General features: G+C 40.7%; 1 protein-coding gene and 1 long non-coding RNA gene across 4 annotated transcripts in view; one reads left to right on the top strand and one right to left on the bottom strand.

The window, feature by feature from the left end:
* The window catches only part of PPARG (peroxisome proliferator activated receptor gamma), a 110,926-nt gene that overhangs the window by 27,959 nt on the left and 61,625 nt on the right, over nt 1–21,342 (top strand). The gene's annotated exons all lie outside the window — the stretch shown is intronic.
* Nucleotides 2,062–5,185, bottom strand: LOC143927775 (uncharacterized). The gene is made up of 2 exons (XR_013262320.1): nt 4,915–5,185; nt 2,062–2,939 (listed from the first exon to the last, which is right to left on the bottom strand). It is a non-coding gene; the product is annotated as an uncharacterized LOC143927775 (long non-coding RNA).

Genomic DNA, 21,342 nt, shown 5'->3' with positions numbered 1-21,342 from the left:
CAAAAATTGATAGCATGTTCTCAATTTTCCCGACGGAAAAACTTTCTATCGGAAATTCCGATCGTGTGTATGCAATTCTGACACGCCAAAAATCACGCATGCTCAGATTCAACTACGAGATGGAAGCTATTGGCTACTGGCTATTGAACTTCCTTTTTCTAGTCCCGTCGTACGTGTTGTACGTCACCACGTTCTAAACGATTAGAATTTGGTGTGACCATGTGTAGAAAAGACAGCTTGAGCAGAATTCCTTCGTGAAAACCATCAGAACTTTTTCCGAGGAGAATTCCGATCGTGTGTACGCGGCATAAGTGTAGCAATATGGTTCCATTTAATGAAGGTACAACATTTTAGCAACTAAGATGGTTGATGATTAAAAGAGGCACATCTAATTATGCAGGCATCTGGGGTAAAGCGGTCCACATAGACCATCCGCCACATCGCCGACTGTCACCGCTGTCAGTCTGAAATCGTGACCAGGAAGACTACCCTGCAGTAGAGTGATCTGAAAGCGAGGCTTGAAGTGCTCGTGGAGCGCAGTGTGGAAGGAATGACATTGATGGGGGTGTGGAGGATGGTCTATGTGGACAGCTTTACCCGGGTTATCTGACTGCGAGGAGGAGCCGCTGAGGGACCCCAAAAAAGGAGGATCAAAGCCACTCTGTGCAAAACTAGCTGCACAGTGGGGGGTAAGTATGACATGTTTGTTATTTAAAAAAAATAAAACGCGAAGATTTACAATCACTTTAAAGCTGTCGCTTATAAAGTTGCAGAATGCAAGCAATTTAAAGTGGGGCAAGTACAGGAAGCTGAAATATCCATTTTGCATAAATTGAAGCAATTTTTTTAGCACATTTTGTTTTAAAAGATTGAAAAGCTGCTCAATCAATTTATACCAGTAGAATGCATGGGAACTAAAGAGCAATTTACAGACTGTTTTTCTTATACCACCAGAATACGTTTCATTGCTATCTCCCTTTCTACTTCTCCTAAGCACATTTCCTTTGTACATAGCTCCAGGCACTGAAAGTGTGTGCTCTATTGTAATGAGGATTTTAGGATTACTGGCACAAAACCACTAAATATAGGAAAAACATACTTCTTTAACTATCATTTTTTTCACTTACCTGGACTTCTTTAAATTGTGATTACTTTCTTTCAATTTTGTAAGCCATAGAATTTTTTTTTTCCATTTTAACAAACTTATATTCTTTTATTCCTATACTCATAATATGGTTTTGTTGGTATAGATTGTAATACTTAAGCATTTTAGTAGATAATTTCTTGCTACATCAAATTTTAAATATTTTATCTGCCACTTTGGATGAATAATTAAATATTTAATCAATATCGTTTACAGCAAGGGATACAAATTAACACAAGATTAAACCTGTTGACTGATTATGCTTATAAACCACAAAGTGAATTAGTCATTAACATCTGCTTAGGTTATAATGTCTTGCTCGTCATTTGTAGATTGCGATAGATTGAGCAACCTCCAGATCTCGGATGCTTCTCTTTACGAATACTTTCTGTGGGAAGTTACATCAACTACATCGCATTCACTTTATAAAAAGGAAGTTATCCATGACACATTCTAGTGTGTAGGTGTTTGTCTGGTTTTAAGGGCTTAAAATGCATTGGGTAAAAGGTTGAGAGAGGTTGATTATAGGTCATATCAAGATACATTGCGAAATGGGAGTGAATGACATTTCTATGCCATGTTAATTGAGATTAGAAAATATGGGCTCAATTATAAATAGGTAAATTGTGGTTGAATCATGTGGGTTGTTTCATAACACACTGGTATCCATTACAGCACAATCCGGTGTTTAAGATGGACAAGTATGATGTATATACAGTGTAGTACTGACCCCCGAAGGAGCTGCTGATTTGAATTGGACCTGCACTCTACTGAGAAACCCCCCTTCTGAATGACTCTGTCCCCTTGGCACAGCTCTGGTGTAATAATAAGTACAGTGTAAACAGTATAATGTACCTGTGTCTATCCCTCGGGATCCTCTGGCTCCACCTGGTGGAGAAAGACAGTAAACCACACACTTGTACTCTTAAACAGGAATACTTTTACTGAAAATATAGCAAATAGGTGGTTACAGAGTTTGCACTGTCGTCCCAACGTAGAACGTCAGCACAACATAAGTCAATAGGCAAATACAATAAACAACATGCAAGTATGTTACCATCTAAACCTGGGAGCTCCCCTTATTTAATGTCTACGTGAGGCCTCACTTAATGTATTTCTTCCTTTATCTTCTTTCTTCGCTAGCTGAAATAGTTCCTCAAATAATTGTAATCCAAAGGGGTAAGTAGAGAAAGTTAACTTAGAACACTCCAGGTATAACTCCAGAAACTTGTAATCACACTTAGATACTAAAGTAAAAAAGGCCTCGAGCCTATTAAGTGTCAGTTGCTAAGTTACGCTTCCGTGGAACAACAGGTCCCAGCGAGGCCTATTAGTAAGTCTAAGTACGTGTAATAGATTAAACAGTGGGCCGCAACCCGCTCACCAATCGGATCAGAGTTCTGAGTGATGGCTTGAGTCCTACAACTGCAGCTTGCTTCCGCTGACTAGGCCAGATGTTCCGTGTCACTCCACCGACTGGATCCGGCTCTCCGCTGCTCCAACAAGCATCTCCGATCCCCGTCGGTCTGATCACCAGCTCTGGGCTCCCTCAAGTCACCCAGCTAACAGTCCGGTTTGCACTCCGTGGTGACTATCTACCGATGAGTCCAAAAACCTTACACACAGTTCCGCACAGGCAGCCAACGTGGTTCCAAGAGACCAAATATGGCCGCTGCAGTCCTTTTTATACCCTACCCAGCATGCACTGCATATCAGAGTGTTCGTGGGTAGGTCACACAGACTCCTGGGTAAATGAGGTCAGATGACCAAAGTAAACACAGTCACTTCCTGTTATCTTTCCAACACCATAGAAAAGGAAAATAGCTAGTTAATAACATTGTCCATAGATTTACATTGTACTTCACATTAATTGCATTAATACACAATTATATCCCCGCTACAACAGTATCTCACAAAAGTGAGTATACCCCTTACATTTTGGAAAATATTTTATTATATATTTTTATGTGACAACACTGAAGAAATTACACTTCGCTACAATGTAAACTAGTGAGTGTACAGCTTGTATAACAGTGTAAATTTACTGTGCCCTCAAAATAACTCAACACGCAACCATTATTGTCTAAACCGCCGGCAACACAAGTGAGTATACCCCTAAGTGAAAATGTCCAAATTGGTCCCAATTAGCCATTTTCCCTCTACGCTGTCATATGACTCGTTAGTGTTACAAGGTCTCGTGTGAATGGGGAGCAGGTGTGTTAAATTTAGTGTTATCGCTCTTACTCTCATACTGGTCACTGGAAGTTCAACATGGCACCCCATGGCAAAGAACTCTTGGAGGATCTGAAAAAAATAATTGTTGCTCTACATAAAGATGGCCCCGGCTATAAGAAAATTGCCAAGACCCTGAGACTGAGCTGCAGCATGGTGGCCAAGACAATACAGCGGTTTAACAAGACAGTTTCCATTCAGAACAGCCCACGCCATGGTCAACCAAAGAAGTTGAGTACATGTGCTCAGCGTCATATGCAGAGGTTGTCTTTGGGAAACAGACATGCGTATGAGTGCTGCCATCATTGCTGCAGAGGTTAAAGGAGTGGGGGGTCAGCCTGTCAGTGCTCAGACCATACGTTGCACACTGCATCAATATGGGCTGCATGGTTGTCATACTAGAAGGAAGCCTCTTCTAAGGATTATGCAGAAAGCCTGCAAACAGTTTGCTGAATACAAGCAGACTAAGGACTTTGATTACTGGAACCATGTCCTGTGGATTGAGGAGGCCAAGATAAACTTATTTCATTCAGATGGTGTCAAGCTTGTATGGCAGCAACCAGGCGAGGAGTACAAAGATAGGTGTGTCTTCCCTACAGTCAAGCATGGTGGTGGGAGTATCATGGTCTGGGGCTGCATGAGTGCTGCCGGCACTGAAGAGCTACAGTTCATTGAGGGCAACATGAATATGTACTGTGACATACTGAAGCAAAACATGATCCCCTCCCTTCGGAGACTGAGCCGCAGGGCAGTATTTCAACATGATAAGGACCCCAAACACACCTCCAAGACGTCCACTGTCTTGCTAAAGAATCTGAGGGCAAAGGTGATGGACTGGCAAAGCATATCTCCTAACCTAAACCCTACTAAGCATCTGTGGGGCATCCTCAAACAGAAGGTGGAAGAGCGCAAGGTCTTTAACATCCACCAACTCTGTGATGTCATCATGGAGGAGTGGAAGAGGAGCCCAGTGGCAACCTGTGAAGCTCTGGTGAACTCCATGCCCAAAAAGGCATCGCTGGAAAATAATGGTGGCCACACAAAATATTGACACTTTGGACCCAATTTGGACATTTTTACTTAGGGGTGGACTCACTTATTTTGCCAGCAGTGTAGACATTAATAGCTGTGTGTTTGAGTTATTTTAGGGGACAGCAAATTTACAGTTATACAAGCTGTACACTCATGACTTTACATTGTAGAAAAGTGTTATTTTTTTCAGTGTTGTCACATAAAAAGATATAATAAAATATTTAGAAAAATGTGAGGGGTGTACTCACTTTTGTGGGATACTGTATGTATACCACCGCACACGATCTTATTATGCTGAGAGACAGAGTAGATACTGATTGTGGCCTGTGAATGGAATGATGTGAAGTATATATTGTGGAGTATGTCATGCGGTTCTGTGTATAGCCCAGGTTCCTAACATGCAGCGATCTTTTGATGCATTTTGTATGGCCTTCAGACCCCAGCAGTCTGTACTGTGAGTGGGAATGCTGATTTGTAATGGTGTAAAAGCAGTTATCTCTACTCACCTTATGTAACATATCTCTGAACTCTTACCGTCTCCTACAGCTTGTCTGCAATCTCAGCATGTCTTAGCATGTCCACAGGCTCTGACCATCATTTCCTGCACCCATAATTTCCTGCACTCTCCAACAGTCCTTTTTTTGCATTGTGTATCCTAAAAAATATTATACTAAACATTATGTGTGATTTGATCAAATCAGAGGCCACAGTTGAGCCCCCCTAGACCACTGTAAATTGATAAGCACTGCTGTACAGAGTGGTGTGAAGCACATGCCTTACATCATGGAGTATGAAGTAGAGAGATGTGGAGTATGTGTCATATAGAGCAGTGTACTGTACTCCACCTACAGTGCAAATTATAATGTTCCTGTGGCAAAATGGAGGTAAACAAGAAGAATAGAAAGAATTGTAACCCGGAGCACCGCTGACAAGGAAATCCTGAGCAGTTGCCTATTTTGCCACCGCTTAAACCCCCCCCCCCCCCCCCCCCCCAGACTGACTCTCTGAGACATCTGAACATAAGACATAGGTCTCTCCAGTCCAACCTATGTGTGTATTATTTAAAGTTTTCTATTCTAAGAGTATACATGTCCCTGTATATTGTGCTATTATGCTCACTGAGGAAGACATCTAGAAGTTTTTAATTCGTCAATACTCCCAGCTGATATCACTTCCTAAGGAAGGGAGTTCCACACTTTTGCTGCTCTAAGCGTAAAAAAAGAAAGCCTTCACAATTTTAGATTAAACCTCCTTTCCTCTAACTTTAAATTTAGTCTATTTAGCCCTAAAGCAAAAAAAAAAAAAAAAAATTGAAATTGTGTCGGTGTCAGTGACCTAAGAATAATCAAGTGATTACCATCTTTAGAGTCAGTATTGATTAACTTGTAGATAGTAGGTTCAGATCAATATAGATGAAGCACCAGAAGAGGCAACAGAGTTCAAGAGAGTAGAGCAGCAGAATGACATTCATATTACTGTACCGATGAAAACTTATTGCAGTGCAATCACAGGGGGAAGCCAGTGGCAAAAGAGGGATAGTCCAGGACAGTGCAATATGTCCTGTGCAATATAATGGACAAGAGAATGGGAATAACATGTGCCAGAGAAGAGGAAAGTACTTGGAAATGAACACTGGGCAGAGTAGACTGTGTAATGGGGTCCAATCCAAGAGTTTACTTATGCTCCTTTTGAGCTAATGTCATCACTAGCAAAATCCTATAGCAGTGATAAAAGAACTTGCACATTGGCTTTATACTACGTAGGATAGGTAAGTCATTCAACATATCCTCTTTCCTCAGTTCATGGAACTATGTATAAAAAGAAAAAAGGAGAGAAAAGCACCACTACCTAAGTGTAGCATTTATTAAAACATATTGGTAAAATGAAAATCAATAAATATGCACTCTTGTGTAAAAGACATTAAAAAGCGTATCAATAGGTCTCCAATGGGTGGCAACCTTCCAGGTGGCCAATGGTGAGCAAGCCCCTCCACATGGATGTGATGTAAGGTGCTTAGAACCAGAAAGTTGACCTGGGAACAACAGGAAGAGCCAGCAAGAGCAGCAGATGTGCTGCGTATATCACATGGATGAGAACCATTGTGGACAGCAGGGAAGTGTAGCATAACCACAAAATGGGTGTAAAGATGTCATGTGTGATAATTAAGGAGGGTGTGGTTATGCATTTCAGGGTGTAGTTCCTTTTGTCAAACCCCCTTTTATTTTGTTTTGTCAGTTGCACCAGTGCCCCCCTTTTTTTGCCCAATGTACATTTAGGGCGTAATACCCTTTACAAATCTCTTTCATGAACTGGAACTGTCTAGGACAAACCTGAGTTTTTCCATATCAACAGCTTTAATCCTGACCACCACAAGATGTTCAATGAGATTGGCAAATTTACTGAAAATTGAGCTACCTTGACTCCAATTGGTAAAATCAAGGCACATGTGAATTCAAATACTGTAGGTTGGCTCATCTCTGCATCTTACCTTCTTTTTTTTTTCTAAAGAAATCTTCAAAGAACACAACATTTTATTAGCACAGAACATTAAAACAAACTGTGAAAACTAAAATATGTCTTTGCAAAAAATGTGGTCTAGTGGGTTTCATTCATATATTTTGAGCCTGAATCAAACTGACTTTCTATGGCTCAACTACAATGCTTCCTTTGATCTATAGTCTGTCCACATTCTATTTTTTCAGTATAATCTATATGTAATGCTTTAATGTTGTCCCACCATGTTTCCCCTTTTCTCATTCATACAATTTTGTTTTATTTTATTCATTAATTCCTTAATGAATAAATGTATTCATTATTCATTCCTGGTTCAAACTTATGCATTATTTTAGTGCTTTTCAGTTTTGTAGAAACACACACAGTCCATTGAACATGGTTTCCAATGGATGTGGTACACATCTGTGCATTTTATGGAAAGGGCCAGGGATTTTTTTCTGGTTTTTGGTTCGATAGACTTCAATGGATCAAAAACGTGTATTAAAAAACGCAAAATGCACCTGGAATATGCAAATTGCAACCTGCATAGGTGTGAATCAGGACTAAGGCTGGATTCACCCCTATGCATTTTTAGTACTTTTTGCATTTTTCAGATTTGCATTACAGAACGTGTTCCATAGGAAACCATGGTAAAGGAACGTAGTGCAAAACTGAAAAATGCAAAAAGCACAAAAAATACATAGGTGTGAATCCAGCGTAAGGCTCGATCTACACAAATGCGTTTTTTATGCATTTTGCAGAAATACAGGAAATATTTTTAGCATTAGTTCCTATGAAACATGTTCACATCAATGCATTTTTGTGCCTCTCCGTTTTTGGAAAGGCTCTGGGACTTTTTTTCCTGGGAAATGCAGCGTTTTGCATGTAATAGACTTCAATGGACCCATTTGCATCCTAAAAAAATGGACCTAAGTAATCCCTATGGTTGTGTTGTGTCTACTTGTGTCTGCATATATGTGCCCTCTTTCAGGCCATTCAGTAAAAGCGGACCTGAATGCACACTTTTCCTGGTCACTGTAAGCCCTTGTAAACACGGTCGGAGATTTCGACAACCAAATCCGTCGGATTTTGTCCGTCGGATCTTGTCCGAAACTGTTGCATACACACGGTCGGACAAAGTTGTCGAAAAATCCGATCATTCAGAACGTGATGACGTAATTTCGTTACGATGGGACTACATTCAGGCTAGTAGCCAATAGCTTTGATGTAGGAATTTGATCTGAGCATGCGTGGCACTTGGTCCGATCAAAATTCTCTACACGTGATCGGAGTATGTCCGATCGGAGCATTTTGTCGGAAAATATTTCCAACAAGTTGGAAAATTGGGTCCGACGGATATTCCGACTGAATCAGTCCGATGCATACCACACACCGTGTTGTTGGATTATCCAACAACACGGTCCGATAGGACACAATCCGACTAATTCTCCGACCGTGTGTACACGGGCTAATGGATCTGAATGGACCAGGAGGTGGGCAGATGTAGATGGAGGCAAGTCCACTTACATTTGTCTGCCCATGCGGCTGTTTTCTCATCCGTTTTTAATTTGTGCAATCAAGGGTCAAAAAACGGACACTCAGACCATCCATGTGAAAGGCACCCAAGTCTTCAATAATAGACTTTTAAGTCTATGTTAGTTCAGGAGCCCCACAATATCTGTTTTCTTACAGATATAAATAAATGTTTAACCTCCTGCTAGCCTGATTGCTGTAACTTTTTAAAAATCAACAATGTCTTCCAAAGATTTTGTCTTTGGCTCATCTGTTCTTAGAATTGAGCTAAACTCTAACTCTAAAAACTTACATGGCTGTCCATCTGTACCACACTCAACAATAGGAAATACTGGAGAAAATCAACAGTTTTTTTAGTAATCGAATAGAGGTGCCTGAAATGTGTATGCTATTATTATTAAGACTGTATTTTGAATGGGAATAGGAGAGTTTAGAAACAATGGTCAGTATTGCTTATAGAATACTGAATATGAACTAGGAGTTTTTTGTGTGGCCATGGCACAGAGTACTGCTGAGTCCTGATACGGAGTTTAGCTAAATTTGAATGCTGCAGTCTAGCTGCCCATATGAATGAGCCCTAAATAGTCATCCATCAGCCAGCCTCTGATGGTGGTAATAAATGCAGCTGACTACTGGGAGATACCTTCTGATGACAACAGACAACAACATGCAACAGTTAAAAAATTAGATGTTTAGTCTCTGAAAGCGCTTTCGATTTTGCCCTAAAAAATTGAATAATCTTTTTACTTGGGCTCTACTAAAATATAAGATGTTGAATTGGGGATCTTTTCTATGTCTGGCCTTTGTTTGTATGTACGTATGTTAATACAGCATAAAATAAATATTTCTATATATTCTCAGATTTTTATGAAATTTATTTTATTTTGGTGCAACACTTTTTTTATTACTTTCTGCAGAAATCTAGTTTGCTATTGTATTGTGTGTGTGTGTGTGCGTATACACACCTCACATTTTTGTAAATATTTTATTATATCCTTTCATGTGACAACACTGAAGAAATTACACTTTGTTACAATGTAAAGTAGTGAGTGTACAGCTTGTATAACAGTGTAAATTTGCTGTCCCCTCAAAATAACTTAACGCACAGCCATTAATGTCTAAACAGCTGGCAACAAAAGTGAGTACACCCCTAAGTGAAAATGTCTAAATTGGGCCCAATTTGCCTGTTTCCCTCCCTGGGAAACTGGGAGTACTGGTCACTGGAAGTTCAACATTTCACCTCATGGCAAAGAACTCTCTGAGGATCTAAAAAAAAGAATTGTTGCTCTACATAAAGATGGCCTAGGCCAGGGATATGCAGTTAGCGGACCTCCAGCTGTTGCAGAACTACAAATGAGGCATAGCGAGACTCTGACAGCCACAAGCATGACACCGAGAGACAGAGGCATGATGGGCCTTGTAGTTTTACAACAGCTGGAGGTCCGCTAATTGCATATCCCTGGCCTAGGCTATAAGAAGATTGGCAAGACCCTTAAACTGAGCTGCAGCACAGTGGCCAAGCTCATACAGCGGTTTAACAGGACAGGTTCCACTCAGAACACGCCTCCCAATGGTCGACCAAAGAAGTTAAGTGCAGATGCTCAGCGTCATATCCAGAGATTGTCTTTGAGAAATAGACATATTTCTGCAGAGGTTGAAGGGTGGGTGGGGTCAGCCTGTCAGTGCTCAGACCATACGCCACACACTGTATCAAATTAGTCTGCATGGCTGTCATCCCAGAAGGAAGCCTCTTCCTAGGATGATGCACAAAGCCTGCAAACAGTTTGCTGAAGACAAGAAGACTAAGGACTTGGATTACAGGAACCACGTCCTGTGGTCTGATGAGAGCAAAATAAACTTATTTGGGTCAGATGTTGTCAAGCGTGTGTGGTGGAAACCAGGTGAGGAGTACAAAGACAAGTGTGTCTTGCCTACAGTCAAGCATGGTGGTGGGAGTGTCATGGTCTGGGGCTGCATGAGTGCTGCTGGCACTGGGGAGCTACAGTTCATTGAGGGAACCATGAATGCCAACATGTACTGTGACATACTGAAACAGAGCATGATCCCCTCCCTTCGGGAAACTGGGCCACCGGGCAGTATTCCAACATGATAACGACCTCAAACACAACGCCAAACAACCACTGCCTTACTAAAGAAGCTGAGGGTAAAGCTGATGGACTGGCAAAGCATGTCTCCAGACCTAAACCCTATTGAGCATTTGTGGGGCATCCTCAAACGGAAGGTGGACACGCGCAAGGTCTCTAACATCCACCAGCTCCGTGATGTTATCATGGAGGAGCGGAAGAGGACTCCATTGGCAACCTGTGAAGCTCTGGTGAACTCCATACCCAAGAGGGTTAAAGCAGTGCTGGAAAATAATGGTGGCCACACAAAAGATTTACACTTTGGGTCCGATTTGGACATTTTCACTTAGGGGTGTACTCAGTTTTGTTTCCAGCAGTTTAGACATTAATGGCTGTGTGTTGAATTATTTTGAGGGGACAGCAAATTTACACTGTTATACAAGCTGTACACTCACTAATTTACATTGTAGCAAAGTGTAATTTCTTCAGTGTTGTCATGTGAAAAGATAGAACATAATATTTACAAAAATGTGAGTGGTGTACACACTTTTGTGAGATGCTGTGTATATATATTGTTTTTTAAATTGCTATGCCTATGAATCGTGTTAACTGGTAGAAAGAATTCAAGACTCTGCCAAATAGTCAGTCATCAGAAACCTGCCCAAGTTGGAGTTAATTTTTAACTAAATTAAAAGATTCTATAAAAAGAGAACACGAATACAAAGCATATTAACTTCTAACAAGGAAAAAAATGCCATGATAAAGATATGTAACTGGTTAGTGCTAAAGATTTTATGGTTGAGGAACTGGATTATAGGTGTGTCCTGGGCAGCAAATCACAAACCAGTGAAATTGTAATGGGCCATAGAGATCATTATCAAGTCCAATACAAGTTCACACGCAAAATACAGTCCTGCCCTATGCAAACAGTGTATGTGTGTATAATCAGAGCTCAGACTTCCAGCTTCACACCTTTCTAGGGAACCCCGAACAAAGAATTTTTTTTTCTTAAAGTGATAAATGTATAATGCAAACAAAAAGACTGAAGCAAGTTATACAGATTAGACAGTGGACAGAACATATATGTGCAATCCAATAGCCAGCCTATCATTTTTAAATGATCTGGGTATATATACAGTACATGCATATTTGTGCTTGCTTGACACCCCAGTGCCAACATACACCAATCTTATCTTGAGGTGCCAAGACTAGTTGGTCATAAGATGTGAAAAGAGGTATTTTATGTAAGCATGTTCTGACCACCTGGAGGGATGACTATGAGCTTTCCGTTCCCTAAACATATACGCTTGGCATAAATGTAAATGTTAAACTGAAAAGAGAAGAGCGAGAAGTAAGCTGCCAGGTCCACTTGGAATAATATAGTTTCAATAAGGCCTTTAGAACATTTCCAATATATCTGCTAAGGATGATGAACTGGAAATCATCACCAAGTCCAGCTTAGGTCACCTGATAACCATATTATGGTAATAAATACCCAATCCTGAAAAATTCATCCATGATTGTAATGTCTATAGGCATCTGCAGACATCTCTGGTCGGTGAATTTCTGTGGAGAAGTCAGTCAAATCCTTTTGTTCTCCTGAGATTTGGACAGCGCCTGGGGTGTCTGATAAAGTATGCGCATAATCATGCATGAATGGTCAGCATAGCTGTACATGTTCAATATGATCAACCCTAAAGCAGTCAGCTAAAAATATCAACAGAGCCAATCTTCTAGCAACAGCAATGGTTAATTGACAAGATCATACAAAAGGAATCAGTAATCAGGGTACTGTGTCACTTCTTATATTTTGGGGACTTCAGCCATAAGATTTAACTGCCATAGTTCCTACCTACCCTAGAGATTTTGGTGCATCGTCTCCCAATTCGGAGTATTCCATCTCTTTTTGTTGTATCTTTCAAAACCTTAAATGTTATTTTTGGGCAGATTGACTCTGTAATCCTCAATCTAATCCAATACATTAACCCAATTTATAACTCCAACCCTATCTGCCCTAAGCCTACACCTAATTTTAATTCCGAATCACTAATTATGACGTTAGAAAGTCAATATTATGTGTTGTGCCGCAGATTTCTTGTAGCATCAACATACAATATGCCAAGGAATCATTGGGTTGATTTGGTAATTGGTGCAGGCTCTATGTTGTAGGCTGTGAGCCAGGGGCCCACAACCTTTTGAAGAGCGCTGACTACTTAAGTGATTTGGTAACCAGTCGCAGGCCACAATAAAATGAAACGGTGCAGAATTACATTTTTTATTTTGAATGGAATAATGAAGATTTTAAACAACAATCAGGATCATCGTTTTCCTTAGGACCATTCCCCGTTGGATGTTTACCCATTGTTTAATCACAATCACAAAAATCTAATTTTTATCAAGCAGAGCACCATTAATCCCACTCTCGTGCTCAGGTGTGACCAACCAAAAAAGCTCAGAACCAGTGTTTCAGCCTTTTTTAGGGTCTTTGCAGTCATCCAATTGACAAAACAAGGACTGTGGACAATCTAAACAAAAAAACAACAGACCGGGGAAGTGCGTGCCCTAGTAGCGCAATAAAAGTCTTTATTAAGCAAAGATTAAATGACACATAATGCACTCACGTGCTCCCGGATTGACACCAGGCAAATCATACAACTGTGAGAATCCACCTTCACAACCTCTGTATGGATGTCACTAGATCTAATCCACTTGGCTACAGGCTCCTTTCCCCATGTATGTGTGTTAGGAAAGAAAGAGAAGAGTGGGGAGGCAGGCAAAATAGCGGCCTGTGTAAGACAGCCGCCGAGATTATGGAGGACCGGCAAGCATTCATGCACCTGAAGGAGGCATTGCAGGTTTCCATAGGTTTGAGGCTAGATGGCTCTGTGGGCCAAATGTGACCTGTGCAGCCGTCTAATGTGGCCAACAATTTGAACATGCTTGCTGTAAGCTAACGGGGTTGATTTAGTAAGGGAGTAGAGATTATTTACTGAGCAAATGTTCTCTGGAAGCTGAACATCTACTGAGCTTTGTAATTAAGATGAAGCTGTGTTCCTATTAAATACCCCTTCAAGCGCATGGGAAATAATATATATATATATATATATATATATATATATATATATACATACATATATATATATATATAATATTTTTTTTTTCTTGCACATGATTGGATGTTTGACGTAAACATGATATTGACTAAGCTCACTCTGCTAAGTGAATGGCTTGTACCCGTCATTTGACCCAACTGGCTTTAATCCTACACCACAATTTCTGCTTCAATCCTACACCACCATTTCTGCAACAATTACAAGTTACTTGCAATGGGGACCTATACATAAATGACAGCAAGGTGGAATGTGTCCCAGAGGAGCATAGGTGTAGGATGCCCTCCAGTATCATTGTCTGTGTTCATGGTCTTTAAAATAAGGGACTCTACAATTAAACGTTCAGTATCATAATGTCTTTCAGAATAGCAGTATTTTTTTTTGTGCAATTTTCTATTTTTATCCTCAGGAACCACTTTACTCCAGAGACGTACAGGTCCTGTAAACTGTCCCCTTTCTCACAGAGAAATAAAAGCTAAAATAGCCTATCTGATGTTGTCCCCTGGCCAGAATCCTCCATTTTAAGCTTCCTGATGTGATTTGTAAGTCCATTTATGTCCCAGTTCAAGGACACTGCTTCTCAGTGAAAACACATGACAACAGAAAGTGTCCAGCTGTGTGGAAATTGTAGGATGATACAGCACCGTATTATCGCCTTTAGAAAAAGAATTAGATTTGGCCTAAAATTGTTAAATTGATTGTTTACTTACATTGAGCTTAGTAATGTTCTTCAATGATTAATCATTTCAGCTCCGGAAGTTCGCCCCCCCCCCCCCCCCGACCAGGGCATTTTTGGCTATACGGTATTGCGTTGTTTAACTGACAATTGCGACACTGTACCCAAGTAAAATTGTTGTCCTTTTTTTTCCCCACAAATAGAGCTTTTTTTTGGTGGTATTTGATCACATCTGCGGTTTTTATTTTATTTTTTGCTCTATAAACAAAAAAAGACCAACAATTGTGAAAAAAAAAAAAACAACAATATTTTTTACTTTCTGCTATAAATCATCCAATAAAAAAAATGTAAAATGTCTTCATCAATTTAAGCCAATATGTATTCTGCTACATGTTTTTGGTAAAAAAAAAACTCCCAATAAATGTATATTGATTGGTTTGCGAAAAAGTTCTCACATCTACAAACTATGGGATAGATTTATGGACTTTTTTTTTAATGTTTTTACTAATAATGGCTCTATAAATGACACTGGCAGGGAAGGGGTTAGGGGAGGGAAGGGGTTAACATCAGGGGCGGTCAAAGGGTTAACTGTGTTCCCCGGCAGTGTTTTCTAACTGTGTGGGAGATGACTTAACCACTTGCCGACCAGCCGCAGCAGTAGCACTACGGCAGAATGGCACGGCTGGGCGAAACTACGTTATGTTACATCGCTTCGCCCTGTGGCCACTAGGGGCGCTTGCTGCTCTCCCCCGCAGCCGATGCGAGTGCCCGTCAGTCACGATCACCGCTGGGCTCCCGGATCTGTGTGGGTAAACTTATTATAAGCTTACCTGTAGGGAAAGTTTAAAATGACAGTTTATTACCATTTTAATAAGCCACAATTAAAGGACCAGTCCATTGAAAAGTGATGTTTTAGTAAACGGTAAAGTCATCACTTACCTTCTGTTGTGGATACTGCATAGCTAAAGTTCTCTGCTGTTCATTTAGTAGTTTTGTGGGCACTTTAGCCAGTGTCCTTGCACTGAGCCTGCATGTATCTACACAACTCAGCACAACTGGTGCAGTTGCCCTTAGCCCAACCCTCCCACATTCACTATGTAGTCTATCACATATGTGTCCATTATCGTGCTTTGGAGATGGGGCAGACCATTCATTACACGTGACAAATGTGGCAAAGAAGATCAAAGTTTTTTTTATTTTTTTATTTTTTTCATTTTGAGCTTTGCGCGTTTATTAGCTGTGTGTTTTGCCACTTTTACCTTGCACTTTTTCACACCACTTGCCTCATTAGTGGTGACATTAACAATAAGGCTAGGCTCACACTGATCCGACTTTCAGTGCGATTATGTGATGCAACTTGGATGTGGTTTGCATATTTTATAGAGCCAGAATCATACTAGAATTGCACCGAAGTAGCACAGGACCCTTTTAAAAAATTGTGCTGCCCTGCATTCATATGAAGGGGCAAAATCAATGCAATTTCCATTGTTATGTGATTTTGTGTGACTCAAGTCACATCTGAAATTGTACTAGAGTGAACCTGGAGCCGCAAGTACGTGGTTTGTGAACATATACGAAATTGTGCAATTTTGCACATGCTCATGTGATACTGTAAGTGCAAATGCATGTTACCTATGTCGGTGTGCTGTGTTGATGTTCTTTCTGAATGGCACTTTTTCAGTACGCCTGCATTGCAAGGCAACACACTGTTAGCCCATGTACACACGGTCGGAGATTTTGGCAACCAAATCCGTCGGATTTTGTCCGTCGGATTTAGTCCGACGGATTGTGTCCGAAACTGTTGCATACACACAGTCGGACTACGTTGTCGAAAAATCCAACCTTTCAGAACGTGATGACGTAATTTCGTTACGATGGGACTAGATTCAGGCTAGTAGCCAATAGCTTTGATGTAGGAATTTGATCTGAGCATGCGTGGCACTTGGTCCGATCAAAATTCTCTACACATGATCGGATTACGTCCGACTGGCCCAGTTGGTCGGGAAATATTTCCAACATGTTGGAAAATTGGGTCCGACGGAGATTCGGACGGAATCAGTCCGATGCATACCACACACAGTCGGATTATCTGACGACGCGGTCCGATAAGACGCATTCCGACGGATTCTCCGACCGTGTGTACGCGGCATAAGAACACTTTGATGCAGTACACTCAGCTCGTAAAAATGCAACTATTGCAATATTTGGTCTCTTGTGGTGGGTTTTATGGCTTCATTGGTCATTATGTCTTAACATGCAAGATAACACATATGTGTTAACTGCACTGCAACTGATCTAGCTGATGTGAATAGGCCTTTAAGAATAGTGGAACATTTTTCTCTACTGGGGAAGCATGTTACAGGGCAGAAGCATAACTGGGAGACAGGGACAGAGCATTGTGACCTTGCAACAGGAAGTGGCTGAATAAGTATCCTAATGGCAGGATCAGTTACCAAATACTCTTATGCTGTATACACAAGACCCGACTTTTTGACAGCAAAGGTCCGACGGAACTAATCCATCAGACAATTCGATCATGTGTGGGCTCCATCGGACCTTTACTGTCCAAAAATCTGACAGACTTTAGAAATAGAACATGTTTCAAATTTTTCCACCGGAAATCCGCCGGACCCAGTTCCTATAGAGAAATCCGCTCATCTGTATGCTAGTCCGATGGATGAAAACCGACGCTAGGGCAGCTATTGGCTACTGGCTATGAACTTCCTTATTCTAGTCCAGTCGTACGTCATCACGTTCCAATCCGTCAGACTTTGGTGTGATTGTGTGCGGCCAAGTCCGTTCATTCGGAAAGTCCATCGGAATTCCGCCGAAAGTCCGTCGGGAAGACCATCGGACCTAGTTTGCCGGAAAGTCCAGTCGTGGGTACACGGCATTATTCTGAAAGCTGCATCGAAGTCTGTTTCTTATCTATTTCTTTGTCTATCCATCTATTTATCTATATTCAGTTTCTGCGATTATAGTGGATATGCCCCATTCTCTGATATGTTTTGATTTGAGGCTTATGACCCGTTGTTGCCATATGCCTTCACATTGAGGAAGTTCATCTTCTCCCACTGGGACAATTACGTGGAAGCCGAATACTAAAATAAGTAAAATGAGTGAAAGGTTACATCCGAATATACTGCACACATCAAGCTTCTCATTTGCTGGGAATAATGTCTGAAAACATGTTATTGAGCTGGGGTTGCAGAAAACTCCAGACAAGGCATCCTATTTTCAGGTTTACACTTAAAGGGTAACTCCACTTTCCCGGGAGAAAAAATAGCAAATAAAAAAAATAATAATATAGCATATACAATTGCTACACAAGTCATACTGTGATCGAATGCTATTAGAAATTACCTTTTGTAATGTGCAGAGCTGTCATTTTCTATAAGATGCAATATGGCAAATACCCCCCCCAGAAATGTCATTTCCTGCTCAATGATTTTCCCAAAAGTCTTCACTAAGATATAAGACAGATTTTGGGCATCCCTCTGCACCTAAAATGTAATTTTTGGCAAGATACTCCAAAAGGGAAATCACATCTAAAGGGAAGCAGGCCCTTCAACTTTCCTCATTGGAGTCCTGCAGGTGGAGCAGCTGAGATGATTGATAGTTTTAAAGTCATTCCCATTCACATGGACACAGAAAAATAACAAACAATCACAAAAAAAAAAAACAATCACAAAAGGTATGAATCTGAAACAAAGTTTGGTAAAATCCTTGCAATGTACATAGATCACCCAGAGGGGAATGTTTCTTTCCCAACAAAAGTGTAGTTACTCTTTCACCGCTTGCCGACCAGTGCACAACGATATAATAATGGCACAGTTGCACAAATCGGCATACAAGTACGTTCCCTTTAAGATGCGGCATTGTGGGCACACATGCGCCCGCCGTGTGCTCTGTGACCAAGCCCCCGGTTCTCACGGACTCAATGTCCGCCAGTGTCGGTGAACGGAGAGATGTAATCAAGGCATTTCCCCATTCTTTAATGCATCAGTGATCACTGTTATGTCCTAGGTAGCCCACCCCCCCCCCCCCGCACAGTTAGAATCACTCCCTAGGACACACTTAACTCCTTGATCGCCCCTAGTGTTTAACCCTTTCTCTGCGAGTGTCATTTATACAGTAACCAGTGTATTTTTATAGCACTGATCGCTGTATAAATGACAATGGTCCCAAAATATTGTCAAAAGTGTCTGATGTGTCCGCCATAATGTCGCAGCCATGATAAAAATCGCAAAAACTAATAAAAAAATGTTATAATAAAATGCCATAAATCTATCCCCTATTTTGTAGACGCTATAACTTTTGAGCAAACCAATCAATATACACTTCTTTTTTTTTTTTACCAAAAATATGTAGACGAATACATATCGGCCTAAACTGAGGAACAAATTTTCAAAATTGTCGCGCTTTTTTTGTTTATAGCACAAAAAATAAAAACCACAGAGTGATCAAATACCACCAAAAGAAAGCTCTATTTGTGGGAAAAAAAGGACGTCAATTTAATGCAATGCCTCACGACCAAGCAATTGTCACCTAAAGCGACGCAGTGCCGAATCGCAAAAAGTGCTCTGGTCAGGAAGGGCTGAAGTGGTTAAAGTAAAACTAAAGACACATGTTAGTTTTTTTTTTTTTCTTATGCTGGCCACAGACAGGATGTTTTTGGGAACTCGTTTGGATATGTTTGTCCTGGCCGTGGTTACTGTGCCATTTGAACCTGTGCACCCATGAATCTTTGCAAGTAAATTTATATATATATATATATATATATATATATATATATATATATATATATATATATATATATATAAAATTAATGTATACATATAATAATATTTGCTTATTAATGCTGCTTTTGAAAAAATAAAATGGTGCAGCGCCTGTGTTTTGTTTAGCAGCTTACGGTTTCTTTAGGAGTACATAGAAGACAAGCCCATAGACAACTCCTTTAATGTTGCTTCCACTCACAGAACAATAAGCATACCAAACAAATAATTCCTTAAAAACACTTCTATTGGGCACACTTTTTGCATTCGGCCCTTAGGCTGGTCATAGATGTTCAATTTCTTGGTACAATTTTCCTATAGATTTGCCAAAAACCATATAATATGAGGTCAAAACTAAACAACTTTCAATTGTATCCAATTAGGCAGGCCCCTGCACTTATAAGACTACACATACATGTCACTACTTGTGAAATCATTATCAAGGCCCTGATCACTTACACCTGTTTCCCAAGCCTTGTACAAACTGTGCCTTCGCACAGAATTACAGAGCTGACCCGTTATCACTAGCTACAAATAACCTGTACTCTTTCAGTCAACTATGTGTACTTTGGACAGAGATCAATAAACCAATAAACGGCCACTTGTTGCATGCATGTTACTTGAAATACAGACCCGCTCAGCTGATGTAGTTACTGATAAACTTGAAAAAAACTTATTTTCCGGTGTTTTCCTAAATCAGTAAGGCTTTTGCCACTTACAGCTATAGTTACATAAAAAAAGGAACCTTTCAGCATTCCTAAAATGCACTTCTGTTCCTGCAATGTCTAAAAAGAATTATTATCTTTCTCCAAAGATGAAGTTTAGGCATGACAATTTTTGCATAGATACATTGGCCCAGCTTATACCATTGTAGGTATGTATGTTCAATACCTGTAGGACCTCAGTAGAAGCTGGAAATCACTGTACTAGGCACCACTACTACAGTAATCTCTACTTTTTTTCTGGGTCGCATGCTAAGTGGTTAACCTGCTGCACTGTGAATGAAGGTGGTCACTTGCTTGGCATGTGTGCCACTCAGGAAACACTTTGCATATTCTCAAACAAGGTGGAGAGGCGGGATGACCTCCACCTTATTCAGTTGGAGAACACTTTGTTTTTTTTAATGGCACCTGTGCCAAGAAAAAGACCTCCTCTGTTCAGAAAGCAGCTGGGCAGCCACTCGCTAGAGGACTTGGAAGCTGGGCCACTGGATCCTTCAGTTCTATGAGCACACCCCCAGAAGACCCCTGAGTTGGCCTAATCCTCACCACCAAGTAGTAGTCTGTCCAATACCTGCTTTAGGCTTTATGGCAATGGACGCATTTCCAGAGGACAGTATTGTTTTTGAGGTTAGAAAAGGAAAAGTCCACATAATGAAAGCCTTTTAACTATTTACTGAACGCAGATAATCACATATATACACCCTCCAGAATCATCCAATAACTATAATGCCCATGACTATTTATATCTCAGCCCTACTTCCCAAAATGCCCAACACGCAAAGAGACAGTGCTGCCACTTCCTAGACTCATACCCCACTATTGGTTTGAGGACCTTTAGTGGTTTTCTAGGTGACTACACTTTCTACATAATTCAAGGGCTCTCTAAACCTACTCTCATTACTAGCTATGGTAACAACTAATGGTCAAAGCGGGGAACTACACTGGGCACTCCACCCAACACTGAGAAATGCCATATAAACAAAAGCAATAAACAATAAAAGCCTGCATAAACCTAACAAAGGGACTAAATAATTCCTATCTCATCTCATGTAAATACCAGCCTATATGTCTACCTAGTATTTCTGAGGGTGGTGGAAGATCAGTTAATATTTGCAAATATTCTTTGTCAGCGAATCAGGAAACAATAAATCACAACTTTGCTGCTTGAGCTCATGGGAAGCTCCCATGGCATCATAAGCGTTTCCTTTTTGATCACAGTGTTGAAGTGGTACATGATTTCAAGCCCAGCAACTGATCAATATGCCTCCTGGGTTTTACAATAGATCATGGCTGTCATTGACAGCTGAAATTTCCAGTGCAAACGCTCATTGGAACCTCTCCCAGTTGCTGAGAATGGGTGTAATTTTAACCACTTAAGGACAGCCTCATGCCGATATACGTCGGCAGAATGGCACGGCTGGGCACAAGCACGTACAAGTACGTTGCCCTTTAAGAGCCCAGTCATGGGTCACGTGCTCGTGACCCGGTCCTGAGCTCTGTTACCGCGCCAGCGGGATACTGCAGACCTGATCGCCGCC

The sequence above is a fragment of the Lithobates pipiens genome, unplaced genomic scaffold (genome assembly GCF_037356315.1).
Source record: "Lithobates pipiens isolate NorthernLeopardFrog02 unplaced genomic scaffold, aLitPip1_a1.2 Scaffold_23, whole genome shotgun sequence".
NCBI lineage: Eukaryota > Metazoa > Chordata > Amphibia > Anura > Ranidae > Lithobates > Lithobates pipiens.
The sequence above is the reverse complement of the archived record's forward strand: the minus strand, read 5'-3'. Positions and strand labels throughout refer to the sequence as shown.